The sequence below is a fragment of the Perna viridis genome, chromosome 1 (genome assembly GCF_037379345.1).
Source record: "Perna viridis isolate PV_CMFRI_1.1 ecotype Kerala chromosome 1, ASM3737934v1, whole genome shotgun sequence".
Taxonomy (NCBI): domain Eukaryota; kingdom Metazoa; phylum Mollusca; class Bivalvia; order Mytilida; family Mytilidae; genus Perna; species Perna viridis.
The window spans coordinates 23,213,380-23,228,225 of record NC_142445.1 but is presented as its reverse complement, the minus strand read 5'-3'; the positions used below and the strand labels follow the sequence as shown (position 1 = coordinate 23,228,225).

The following is a 14,846-nucleotide window of genomic DNA, read 5'->3' as shown; positions in this document are numbered from 1 at the left end:
ACAGGTTTATGTCTGGGATTATTGAAATAATAACCCTGGCCTATAAGCTCATACTCCAGTTTTTCTCACCTTAGCTTGCGAACAAATAGCATCGTTAGCCGATTAATTCGTATTATATGTCCCTAGGGTGGGTGTGTCTATCAAAATCTTGACTTCCCAAAAAACAACTGAAAATGGACCTTTTAATTCTAAAAATAAATATCGTTTTTGAAAAATAGCGGGAAATATTGACGTCAATGTAACATAGGCGACAAAAGAGAGAGGAAATAGCCAATCAAAATGGCTTTTACAACGACTGAAATCGATACGGAAGGGAAGATCCTCGAGGTCAACCTGCGAAAAAGGTAGCTTTTTGCAAAATTTATCAAATTAAGCGTGTAGAACATATCCCTCAAACACTATTTCTCGTATGAACATGACCATCATAAATTTGTCGTGCTCTTATATTTTGCTTTACTGCAGCGATCGGCTCTGCTACCGGCCTTGCTTGCTCCAGAAAATGTAAACATTCATCTCATGTCTAAAAACGTACAACATATAGGTAAATGAGCTAATATCATCCATGTTCCTGTATATGCCGTATAATGTGCATGTGTTACATATGTGCATAACTAGATTGTGTCATTCGTGCTATGTGCTTTTCATAGGTTAGGATTAGGTACCCCTTTTCCCTTTTAATGGTAGTATTTTTACCCACTACCATGTGTACACTGCTTTAAATACATGGGTAAAAATCCCATCATAATAGGCATTTTGTATTTGTACTTATCTGTACCATTTTCTTGTTCACATGATGGAAATTGTGCTTGATAACATTAAAACATGTAGTTAGAATGTACATGTACATCAGTCAACCAACATCTTATAACCCAAAACATACTAATGTTTTGGTAAAGAACAAATTCTTTGTTTAACTTGGATTGTAATCCATTAGAAATTGAAATTTAAGTTGTTTTTCTCATTTTTTAGCAGATTATATGAAATACTATGGTTTTGGTCAGTTTCCCTTTTTTTCTTATAAACTACAAATATATAAAAATTGAAAATTCAGAACATTCTTTAACTGATTTTTAAGTTTTTTTCAGTGTGTATTGAAATCTTATTGTTTTACAAACTGAGAAAAATATATTAATGTACATATACATTTGTCAAATTTATAAAAATGTACAAGTTCTTCAGTTTAAAAAAATAGCCATTTTTTATATGTACATGTAACATGATGTACAATGTACAAATGTACATGTAGGATAAAGGTAGACCTTGATTTTTCCAGTTTAAAAATTTTGGAATCACTTGATATAGGCCGCTTCGATTATTTGTTCCTATGTATGTCATTTTTCACGTGTTTTCCGTGCTAATTTATTCATGTTGCTTTATTTCTACACTTTTGTAAATGTGCGCAAAATTCACACATGTACAGCACAGAAAGAATCATACATATACCATGACTGGTCATTGACAAAGTGGTACGGTAACCCCAAATTTTTTTGATTGAAAGATTTTTCCTGATTAAAAAAAGGATTTGAATGGTAGGTTATGCTGAACCACTTCCAAAAAGAAAAGGTAAGAAATCATAATAAATAATACTGTTAATGGCTACCTCTCTGAGAGTGGTGTACCACTCTGTCAGTGATCAGTCACTGTATATCTCACAGTACATGTAGTATTGTAGATTACAAATTTCCCTACCTGTTTCCCTTTACTAGCTTTACTTTTAATGCTTTTACAGGATTTACATGTTTGGAAAAAATAGTGGCTACTTCTTAAAGTGGTATGTTTTGCACATTTTTTTATCAAATCTGCTCTGAAAATTAAAGTCAGATCAATAATATTGTAAACATTAACATGTAGTAAGATCATGATTATAACACATTACTGACATAACAGCTTATAAGTCTTTTATTCTGGGTTTACTCATCTTTTTAACTTTAAATTATAATTTAAATTAGAACTCTCTTTAGCAGGTAAGCAAAATATGTAATAACAGGCTGGTAAAAATGGTATTATCTACTAGTTAATTTTTTTTTCAGACCAATTTTTACAAATGCATGTGATAAAAAAATTGAAATACAAATGTATTATATTGATCCCATCACCAATTTGCTAAACAAGAAATTTACATTAAATAGTCTTTTACATGTACATTGTTTAACAAACATGAATTGACCCATTGTCAGTTAAGATTTGCCTGAATATTTATCAAATAGTATGTAAATTGTACATGTATTTTAGTGTTCTTATGTATGTTCCATTTTAATTTTTAAATGTACAGTTTACCTGTGCACAATTTAATTTAATATCATGTATATAAATTTAAACAACACTTTCCTCTAGAAGGTAATTATTAAAAATTAATTAGATTATATAATTTATGTAAAACAAGTAATATGTGTCACAATTAATTGACTTATGTCACTCAAAACTTCTCTAATCGTTTTAACCATTATCTTAATTTCAGTTTTATAGAGTGAAGTGTTGTCTACTTATCAGCCTATTCCCAAGTGAAAGGATTTTAAAGACAGGTAAGTGTTACATTTGTAAAAGTACATGTATGAGTATATAATCATGTGAACATGATTTCATTTTTTCCTGCCTTTTATTGCATAAATGTAAATATATATATATATATATATATAATCATGTGAACATGATTTCATTTTTTCCTGCCTTTTATTGCATAAATGTAAAAAAAAATATATATATATATCAAAATTGTACATTTTGCAAAGCTTTCCACTCAGCCTTAAACATTTTTTTTGGTTTATATAATGTTTAATGATCATTATTTTGCTTGCTTGTTCTATGAATCTCCCAATGTAGAAATGAATCTACATGTAGAAAATAATACGTGTTATATTTATAAGTCACATAATTGAGTGCATAGAATTTGCCTAGCACTGATTATGAGTTTTTACACTTCAGACAACTTAAACAGGAAAAATAATGATGTTCTCATCATTTACTTGTTTTTAGATTTATACTTTATATGTTTCTATTAATGCTGTAGCAGCTGTACATGTAGCTAAGTTTAAATTTGCTTGGAGAGAAGAATGGTAGACCTGTACATGCACACGTATTCAAAAGGCTTGCCATGGTTATCTCCCTTTTTCCAGTTTTCATGTTGACATCATATATTGGTTTTTAACTCGGTAATATTTTGATTTTCCTGATTCCAGATTATCATTTGAGCAAAATTTTTATGTGGGTTGTTCTAAATCAAATACTGGTTCTAGATAAAGGAAGCATGCCAATTAAGTGAACTTGAGAATTTATGTAACTGGTTATTTACTCTTAACTACAATTATGAATCCTATTAGGAGAATTGAATATTTTTTGGTATTTTGAACCTTTTCTGGCACGTTTATGTACATGATAAGTCATGCCAGGGTAGGAAACTCACTCAAATTCTAGCCAGTCCTGAATACAATTTTTTAATATATTTACCATATGGCTATATAGATTTATGCTAAAATTAGCCAGCCCTGCCAAAAAATAGCCAGTCTTGGGCTGACAGCAGGCTACTATTTCTAACTCTGGGCATGCAAGATTGTCTTATAATCTATAACATTAGAGTATACTAAATGCCTGTGTATGTCGTAAGCCCTTTAATGATTTAACTCTCAGGGTAATAAAGTTCGGTTTCCTATTTTTCTGACTGCAAATATACTCAGGGAAATTTTGTTTCCCCAACACTCAAGTTGTAGTTTTAAATCCGTGTGAACACCGTGTCAGTCTGATTTTTTCTGGGTGAAATATATATGTTACACCTACCCAGCTGGGGCATTGTATTTTCCGATTGTTAATTGTGTATGGAGAATCACTGATCCACCCAGCACGGTGAAGTTAATTTCATTGATCTCCGCAGAAAATATGGACATTGGTACCCAAGCTCCTGGGTCCCTGCATTGATGCCTGTGTCACAAGTCGCTGAACAATGTAAAGATAAAAGAAGCCACCCACACTATCTCTTGGTTATAATTAAATCTGCCAGGCTTGTTTATTAATATAACCCAGTGTCAAATAAAGAAAAATGCACAGTGTCACTATTTTGCTTGTATCCTCGTGTTCAAGTCCTAAAAATAGTGTGCAGTCACCACGTTGGGATGTATGCCTAGCAAAATTGAAAAGCTGACAGAAACAAGAAAAACTTCAGTCTTCTTACTTTCTAAACATAATTATTGCACCTATACACTGACCAGTGGACCACTGCATCACATATACAAGCTATTTCGAAGATGTATTAATTTTTTTCTGGCACTTGTATATATTTTCAATGTACCCTAATGGAGATTGAAAACCAATGACGTAGTATTTCCATATATGGTAATTGAGCATTATTACTTGTTTTCAATTATGCATATTAATTAGGTATAAATAGTTTTATAAAATATAAATGTTAATAAAATGGTGTCACATCTCTTTTAAATTCTTATGATTATACAATGTATGAACACTTGAGAACATATGCAGTTTAACTTATAAAACTTTCCTATACAGCTATGAAATATGGATATACGTTAGTTAGTACATGTATGTGATAAAACAGTTTGATCTAATTAATATATCATGTAGTAATACATTGGGTATTACATAATTTATAGTAAATGGCTTAACCAAAGGGGTAAAGTCCTTGTACTTGGTAATCGTGTATGCTGAAGCAAGTAAATTTAAATTGACTGAATGTAAATGATGTTATATTAAATGAACCTTTTCATTTCTCTGGTAGCAATGAAAGTAAGAGTTAGATGTTCTTAAATAAAGCTGTCGTTAAATCCTTTTGATATGTATGAACTTAGATGCAACCTTGTATGTTATGGATTTCCTATCAATATCATATTTTTGTAAGGTGAAATAAATGCAAATTATCAGAAGTGGTACATGCAGTTTTCTTTTTCAAGTTTAATGTAAAATGAATGTAAATAAGTTACCACTTTGTGAAAAAGTTTGATGGTCTTTTTATCAGATGTGTTCATTTTTATCTGCTAGGTTCTACATCATATTGTAATTGAAGCTTTCATTTCCTACTAGATGTTGTAGTAAGGTATAAACCATGTTACTTCATAAAACAGGATCATCTATCAAAGGTTATAAACCTTTAAGGGCACTGGTATTAATTAAAAAATAAAAAAAATTAATTGGATCCTAGGTTAATTACCTACTGGTTCCTAATGTGGAGATTAAGAGATCCATGCTGGGTTAACACATGATCATGAAATGCAGTTCTTAGATGAAGCCTTGAATTACAAGTACGTGTATAGTAGTTAATCTATTTACTGTACTTAAACAAAAGTATAGAAAAATTTGACATACATGTACTTTGATCAATAAGTTTTAATTTAACTGTATACATGGGATGTTTGTATGATTGAAATATGCACAGAAGTTGATAGATATTGCTAGGCATGCTTAAGTCTAAATAGGAATTAATCCAGTTTTACATGTTCAGAGGCTAATATCATTCACAGTTAGGCCAAAGAAAAATGAGTTTTGGTTACCCCTAACCCCGCGTCTTTTTCAACCTGCAGGGTTCTTTTTTTTACAAATTTGATAAAAAAAAAATAGTAAAAAAAATCTGCCTGTTTTTTTTCCGCAGTGTTTCTATAACAATGTTATTTTATTTCTCGTCACTGATCTTAGTCACCAAAGTGCTTCCATTATATCTTTCTTAATGGTAAGCGTTTTTCAAACCTTGAATGAAGATTACTGTTCTCTGAATTTGGAGGAACTTACAGAAGCTTTACCACATCGGCTTTCCCAATCCATCTGCATAAATGCTCGCACACAAGTGAGGTACGGCTTATGCAAAACTTTTTGCATAGTAAAAACTTAGCCGAAATTTTTACAGATATTCATGGGAGCCGCTTCCCTCATAACAAGCTACGTGTTGGTGATTGTAGCACATCCTTATGGAAAGCATTGATTAAAATGAATTGAACACAGCTGTTATCTTGCTTTCATGCATGATAATTATTTTGAGTCAAAGCAACCAAGATGCTATTAACAGAAAAACAAACTTTGACAAAATTTAATAGAAATATACAGGACAAAAAAAAACTAAAACAAAACCAACAGAAAACAAGAAATTACAAAACATTAATTGTACATGTACTCAAAAATTGAGTTCTTCTGACAGATTGCAGTAAAGATAGTTGCTTCAAGTTTAATGCTGCTTAAGAGAGGTTACTCCCAAAAATAGGCAAATACAGCATAACAAAGTTACAGTCAATGATAACATCTTGGTAATTGTAACAATCCAGAACTATGGAGTGTTACACCATTGGATTGAGAGTCGAGGGAATCCCCTCTTATCAAATGCATCTCATGTTCAATGCTCTAAAAAAAAAATCCTTGCCTGCCTGGTCATATATTTTCTCCCATGTTAGGGGGAACCAACAATCATATTTCTTTGGCCTTATAGTGAAGTAAAGACTATTCAAATGACAGAACTTTTTGGTACAATTTATTCATATTTGAAACCATTAGGTGATGAATATCTTTCTTGTATACTGTACATTGTATGATTGTCATAATGTAGGACATTTTCAAAAAAAAAGAGTCTCCTTGTTCAAATTTTTTATCTGCTGGATGAATATTTATCCATTGGATAACTTGCAACAATTTTAATAGACTTATCCAGTGGATAAGTTTTGTCCAGTAGTCAAATCTGTTGAACAACTAATCCAGGAAACCGGTTAATTTGAAAACACAATGCTCTTGGTTAATTTTGAATAGTCAGTGGTGGATAGCACCTCCACATTCTCAGATTCTTGAAAAAAAGTGGTCTACTTAATAGGACAAATATGTAAGGAAATGTTGAACCACTTCCTCAGGGTCACTGACAATAAAATAATAATGACTCAGCACACATGTCACCAATGAAGATGAGTGATCTTCAATTAAAATAAATGTATCAGATAAAAACCTGTATCATTATGTTGTAGACCTTGTGATCATATAAATGAATAATTCAGCTTGAACTGGCTTCTCTATATGGTAATTATTCCTTCAAGCACTTGTAAAAACCCACTTGTTTGTCTGTCTGTCTGTTCATTGATCTTGTTATAGCTTCTCATTAGGTATTGATTTAACTTCATATATCTGAAATTGATTAACTCTAGGCAGTATTCATAGGGAATAGTAGAAAAGTTTGTTTAACAAATGGTAATATCAGGGTAAAAACAGGAAAGTTGGAAACCACTGCAGTGGTTCTGACTTGGTACAGGACCATACTGGTGAATGAACTTATATGTTTGACTTAATTTTGGTGTGACCCGTGCAGGTCCGGGTGTCAAAAGAATAGGCTTGCAGCAGTGCTAACCTGACTGCAAACCATAGTGGTGCACTGTGTTGGGAAAGATGTCACGTTCTTCACATGTTAAAAAACCCTACTGTTGTATTCTCCCGGAATAGGAACCATAGGGGTCCGCCACAGGAGGCTAAATTGCTCGACCCTACCCACCTCTCCCTATTTCCAGTGGCAATCAAAATTTGTCAACCCCATTATCCTTGTGTCCCATCCCATGTTTCATTTCATCATCATTTCATGTTCATTTTATCATCCACTTCATGTTCATTGCCTGAATATAGCTGAAATATTGCTGCTCAGGCGTTAAACCCCAACAAACAAACAAAAAAAATAATTTTGGTGTTGTCAACTGTTGTCTTTACAAAGTGCCTCAAGTCTTCCAGAAAATTTTTCTATTTTAGGGCATTCTTTAAAAATGTTGGTTTGTGGTTTACTCACAACTTTGGAAGTAGGTAGTTAGATATGTGTAGGTAGGTAATTTTTTTTTCTGTTTTTTTGTTTTTTTTTTTTGTTTTTGTTTTTGTGTTGTTTTTTTTTTTAAAGGCCTAAAATGACCAAAGTTTACACTTGTAGATTTGTATGCACTATGTTTTATGAGCTATTGCCTTGAATTCTTGTTGTCTTCTACAAATTGTTTATATGATAATGAGGGTTGGAATTAAGAATTCAATTTCTGTTTCCTATATAAAAAGTGACTTACTCCTCTGTAAGTGGAATCATTGGGGTAAAATTTGCCTTTTTGATACCTGATTAGATGTGCAATGTACAATTGTAGCTCTACAATATTGTGTGTTGGTTCATAGAAGGAGACCAGCTTACATCTAACACACCTCTAGAATTAAAAATAATTTCTATAAGTTATTTAATAAATTTATACTGTACTGAAACCCTTTTACCCCACTCCACCTCAGACGGTAATAAATTTGTTCAGGCCTTTTATTCTAACATCCTTGATCTGCCTTGGATTCTCAACAAATTTTCTACTTTCTTTACACTGGTTTGAAATGAATGATTTTAAGAGTTTTCTCTCTTTTTATCGCTTTGCTGAAAATGTAATATGATTAGCATAAGAAATTAGAACATGTATTATAGTATTAGTCCAAGTATCTGGGTCAGACAGAAACGGTGATAAAATAAAAGCATCAGATTGATCGTAAAGGTCATAAATACCAAGTACTTAAAGGATATAAACTTTTTAAGGTGATTCTTGTAAAAATATTTGATGAATGTTTATTGCATGGAAGCTGGTATGCTATTATGAATGTCATCATGAGAATGGACTACAGGGATGACAGTTTTGTAATAAATGACTGATGAAAATTGGAACATATGAAGAGCTTGTCCATTATTTCCAATCTTTTCTATGAATTAAATAATAATTTTGCTTTATTGCTACCGTGACAAACAAGACTATTCATAATTCTAATCAGACAGCACCGTTGGGAATCGATCAATATTGCCGTCTTTTTCTCTGATTGATCTTGACCCAGTGTATTATTTACTTGAATTGTGGTGTTTTTCTTTGGCCACAGTGGTGTATTTTGTAGAAACTATAATGTCAGATTCTGTTGAGGCATCTTTGGTAGAAATATTAAATTTATAACGTATACCAATACCATGTACATTTATGTAAAATAGAATATATATTTGTATATGTACATTTTTATAAAATAGAAGATGTACATGTACGATGTATATGTGCATTGTTTACATATAGAGCCTTTATGGCAGGCAGAAGTGGGTATTCATTTCTCTATTCCAGATAGTGAAATTTGGATTTTCAACATGCAAGCTTTAAGAAGCATGCATAAATCTGAATTTTACTACCAAGTGTAGAAAAATGATTTTGTCCAATCAAGACTTGGCTGATAAAGATGTAGTTTCTCTCATGAAATTCATAGAAATTTGAAATAAAAAATTATTTAAAGACAGGAAATGCTTGAGGAAATTTGAACATTGCTTTTTGGTTAGGAAGTCATGTGCATTTTTAATCACTCACTGGAATGGGGTGAAATACATACCTCTCTTTCATAAGGCGAGAATAAAAAAATATACTGGAATTAGATTTGACAGTAAGCTGGAAGCCTGGGTAACATTTCCTTTCCACAAGTTGTTCTCAAATATAACACTGGGTCACCAGTGACTGTCTTCAGTCTTTTGATTGGCTGAGCAAAAATGACGTTATTTTATTTACTTAATACATTCTAATATTCAAATTTAAAAGAAATACGTTTAAGTGTTTTTTTTCTAAATACTTATATCATCTTCCATTACAAATGCACAAATAATTAAGTTAATTTTAGATCATTTCATCTTTGTTTTAATTTTATTTCATAAGCGACAATTTACTCATATATAGTGCATATTCATCGGTGGTGACCTATCTATATTTTGGCGATTTTTGGGTCGCTTATGATATTGACCAGGGAACCAGATTAGATTTTACTGATGCTGCCAGAGTATATCAGATATGTTCACACGCCATACCTATGTATGGTATGGTTATGCAGATGGGTCTCAAATATTTGAAAAAGAGAAATAAATAAATTCATAGAACAAATCATTTTGTCTTCTTCTCAAGATGCGGATTCTCCCATTGTAGTGTACTTCTCATAAGATATAACTCTGACAAATTTAATATACAATTGATTGATACAACTGACAAAGGTTGGTTTCAAGAAAAAGTTCTGTGAGAACATGTATTGTTATAAGTTGACCACCAGGCATGGGCACGAACTCTGCTAATAAGATGATACGCATATAGAAAGCAGCGTGAAGGATTTGATTTGAATTAGAAAGATTTGCCATCTTAGCTACTAGTGAATCTGAAAATGCAAGCCTTCATTGTCAGTACATTTGGTAAGCTTTTATCTGGACTAGCTAGAATGTATATAAGATCGAGTAATCCTTTGTGGTAGTAAAACGATTTTCTGTGAATTGCTACTAATTATCAAGTTAACAAAAAAAGGTTAAAATGGGGTTCTATTTTATTACCCTACTAAGGATTTGACCCCAGGGATATCTGATGATGATGGAATATCCAATTCATTTTCTTATCCAATCAGGTTTTTCTGACAGCAGAAAGTATTTACATACCAGAGTTAATAAAATATTTTGTCACAGTGACGTGGTATTGATTTTGGGGAGGCCTGCTATACTGCTGTTTGATGAATACTGAATCAGTCACTCTAGCTCACACAAATCAATTTGTAGTGAAACTTCCCATTTTGTACAATTTTGTAGTTTTTAATCTCAATAAATATTTATGTTAACATTTAGGAGAATGTTACTAAACTTTGACAGAAGAACTATGGGTTAACCAAGGTATTCTGCCCTTATTCTGGATGTGTTAACATCACAATGAGACAAACTGCTACAGCAGTCTAAATGGGGTACCAACAAAAATAAAGAAAACAAGAACTTTTGACTTATTCCCAGTTAAAATATGAGACCTTACTGTTGTTGTTAATCATTCTATTTAGTGTCTAAAGTTTTGTTTGTTAAATATTTCTTGAATCTTTGTATGTGCTGTATGGTCCATACTTCCATTTTATTAGGTAGGTTCTATCTTTCCAGTTATTTACATCTACAGTATCATTGAAGCTTACCAGTTTTTATTTTCAACTTCTTCTCATATATTCCAGTTTACGTATGTTTCCCAAGAAGATGATAGAATCATCCTAACATGCATACTTGTAAAAGGAAAAGTCAACTTTACAAAGCGATTTGAAAGAAATAAAAAATGAAAGCTGCACCAGTTAGCTAGAAAATACCAACAAATTGACTTTCTTAGTTCTTATTACTTTTTAATGTTGAATGTTAGATAGATAGTAGAGCATTTTGTTATGTTTGTATAGTTTTATAAAGCAGAAAACTCCTGCTATTCATGTGACTATTGCCTTGTGGTTAAAACTAATGTTAAGTGATATCAAATAAAGATTAAGATCACATAATATTTTATATGTATATTTTATTCGATTGCTTAAGGTAAAGCTAGTTTTGTTCTAAATAGAACTGACCTATTGCCATGCATTTTTTATCCATACAAATTAGCGTAGTGAATGACGGTCAGCACTATCACATCCAAACAAGATCCAGGGATAGGTACCCCATCTTTTGTTGGAAAATATGGATTATATAAAAGCCAGAAACAACCTTTTCTACCTTTTATAAATTTTATATTGGAACCCTCTTTTAAATCAATTGCTGTATCTGCCCCTGCTAAAACTTGCAGACTGTGTGCACTAAACTACATTTCTCCCACTGTCAGATTTTTTAATGAATATTTATGGACTTTCAAAAGTCTGGCCTAGAACTTAATACTTAATATAACAAAATTTTATTAGTTGTCTGTCGTGTGAGCTCTGGTTAACCTAGATTGTGGTTAATTACTATTAATAGTCACATCCCTATACACACATAACACTTTAAATAATCGGAAGCTTCCAAAACTACTAATCTTAGCATATAATGACGTAAAACTCTGAAGATATTTATATATACTGAAAGTAACAACAATTGTTAGACTTGTTTGATATTTGACAGAAATTAGAGGTAAATATTGATCATCTTAGATAATTCAGTGCTTACTGATCAAATAATTAAACATACATGTATACATGTACATCGAGATAGCCTTGTATATGCAGTGTTGAGTAGACGTGCAATACACATGTATACATGTACATCTAGATAGCCTTGTATATGCAGTGTTGAGTAGACATGCAATACACATGTATACATGTACATCTAGATAGCCTTGTATATGCAGTGTTGAGAAGATGTGCAATACGGTTTTTATTTCCATTTGGTTTTTGTTTTTGTCATCTTTCATAAATCTTCTGTGATTTGCTAAGTTATGCACTGGATATTTCTTCAGTATTGTTTGCTGAAATGAATTTCAAATTTTCTGGTGCCTTCAGCTGAGGTACATGGAAAGGCAAATGGTTTGAAAAATTAAGAATGTCTGTAATAAATTCTTCTAATGATTTGCAGTTTTGACATAGCAGTCGTTACTTTTGTTTTCTTGACATTTATTCCTTCCACAAAAGCTGGGATTTCAAAACAGATTGCTATGATATTTGCATAGTATACTGAATCTGGGGTTCAAATTAGTGCTGGTTTGAGGTCCAAGACCATTGTAATTCTATTTACCTACATGTATGTCTTGGGACTACATTTTTTTTACTATACTTAACATTTACTTATACCAGTTCTTTAGGACCTTTCTCTTTCTTCTGGTGGAAATTTCATTTTGAATGAAAAAAAAAAGTCCAAGACCTTTCACCTAGAAAGTATATTTGAACCCTTTAGATGGGAAACACAATTGATCGTTGATGTATTAATCAAGATTTTGGGACACATGAGATCTTAAACTTTTTATTTATTTATTTATTTATTTTTTTATTTTTTTTTGATAATGTATTTTGTACCCATTTCCATCAGTCGACTAAATGAAGTATCAGTGTAAGTACCTTCCAGAGAGTAAATAGTATAAACAATTGCCATGTTAAAGAAAATAATTAGATATGAACAAAGTTTTTTGAGCTAATTTCTGGATTGTCAAGTGCTATAAAAGATGATTGTGTAAGGATAGAGTCCCTCAATCTGCTGGGACTTGCATGAATATTTCAAAACAAAAAAAGTAGACAATAGATTCCATATATGCTTGATTGCTTATACTCTTCCTAGTTATGGTCATTGTCTTGCTTATTGGGGGAATCTCATTACTTACTAGGTGAAGGTCCTTGTCTTCCTAAATCCCTGGTACAAGATTTAAAAGAGTCCAAATGATATTTTAATGAATTCAAATTCCTGTGTTTTTAAGTTTGAGAAGAGTTGTAAGATATACATGTATATGATCAGTTTTCTTTGTTTTAATCAGACCGTTTCGACCCTATACGTAATGGCATTGAAATGAAATGGTAATCCTGTTGCATCATTAGATAAATTCTATCCGCCATTCCTTTCATTTCCCTTTTAAAAGCTGTAAATGTTATATTTGAGTAATATTTTTCCTGAATAATTTATTAAATCTAAATTTAGCTGGTAATGAAATACTTGACAAACACAGAATTATTAAATGCCAAGTTCTCGATGATATTGACTTACTCAAATTTTAAAAGTATCAGTGAGGATTTGACGTAATGAAATTTTTGTGACATAAGGAACATGATGAGTCATATGATTTGTGTCGAATCTTGGTTAACCAGGCAATAGTAGGAGAGTGTCAGTAAGTTGACTATTGTGAAATTGACTATAAATATAGAGCTAAATGTCAAGGGTCACAATTTATCTTTGGGATCAATACCTTTCAGTTGGTCGGGGCTAGTTATTTGATTTTGTCTATTTCTTTGATGTAACTTGTATTTTTTAGCCATTTATCAATATTTTCTGTCGATCTTTACTTGTTACTTTGTATTTGACTTCGTCTGTCTTTAGACGATAGTTGTATTTATTTATCATTTATCAATACCAATAAAATAAAAGCGTAAGGATTGCTGGCAAGGATTTTCATTAACTTTAATCATAAGTCACTGAAATCGTGACTCATTGCACTAGATGTACCTTCTTCTATTTATCCTTTCCTTGTAAATTTTTATTGTAAATAATCATGAACAAATGATAGCGTTACAGCTTTGTGGTTGCAATTAAGAAATAAACAGTGCATGTGTAATGATATACATGTATAACTAAGAGTTCGGTTATTTCAATTGAAGTTATTTCCAACTACAGGATAGTAAACTCACTTAAATTCTAGCCAGTCCTGAATACAATTTTTTGATATATTTACTATATGGCTATATAGATATTTGCTAAAATTAGCCAGCCCTGCCCAAAAATAGCAAGTCTCGGGCTGGCAGGCAGGCTACTATTTCTAACTCTGCCAACTAATGATGAAAAAATGTAAGATATGGTATTCTTTAGAAATTGGAAATTTTTTTGTCAGGATTTGACTGTGTCCCACTGTTATGTTATAGTTGATGTTATGCATTTTTAGAGTTATCTTCAGCCCCTGCGTATGGAGTGTTCATATCACAACTCATACGTTATGCCAGAGCTTGCCGAAACTATGCAGACTTTTTGTATCGCACTAGAACTCTAACAAATAGGCTTCTGGAACTGGGTTATGTTGCTACAAGGTTGAAGTCATCATTACGAAAGTTCTATGGTCGTCATCATGAACTCGTGGATCGTTATGGTGTATCCATCTGCACCATGAAAACTGTTTTATTCAATGGGTCATAGTTTTCCTTTCCTCGTTTCTCTACCCCGGACTTGACTTTTCTATGAGCAACTCGTCGGGTGTTTCTAGAAAAGCAGAGGACGCTTACCCTACTGGTGTACCTGGTCCATGCTCCCAGTTTTTAATGGAGTCCGAGTTGCTCATTTGCTTTTGTTACTTTGTATGTATGATTTAGTTACTGTATGTTCTGTGTTGTGTATGTCTGTTTTCCATGTCAGATTTGTCCCTGGATTACATTCTTTTGATTACCGCTATAACCTTGGTTCCCTTGATTACTCTATCTAAAAAGATATG

The 14,846-nt window shown here is 32.0% G+C and overlaps 1 protein-coding gene across 11 annotated transcripts in view; it reads left to right on the top strand.

Annotated features, from left to right (window-relative positions):
* The first annotated feature begins 252 nt into the window (after positions 1–252).
* Positions 253–14,846, top strand: part of LOC148627840 (plasma membrane calcium-transporting ATPase 2-like) — a 107,970-nt gene continuing 93,376 nt past the window's right edge. For 8 of the 11 annotated variants that reach the window (XR_015921643.1, XR_015921640.1, XR_015921641.1 and 5 more), the window contains exons 1-2: positions 253–344; positions 2,459–2,522. The gene's annotated coding sequence lies outside the window, so the exon portion shown is untranslated. Of the gene's footprint in view, positions 345–1,729; positions 1,772–2,458; positions 2,523–11,790; positions 11,861–13,515; positions 13,539–14,846 lie in introns of those variants that run through there. The other 3 variants (XM_088579982.1, XM_088579999.1, XM_088580007.1) reach the window with 3 other exon arrangements.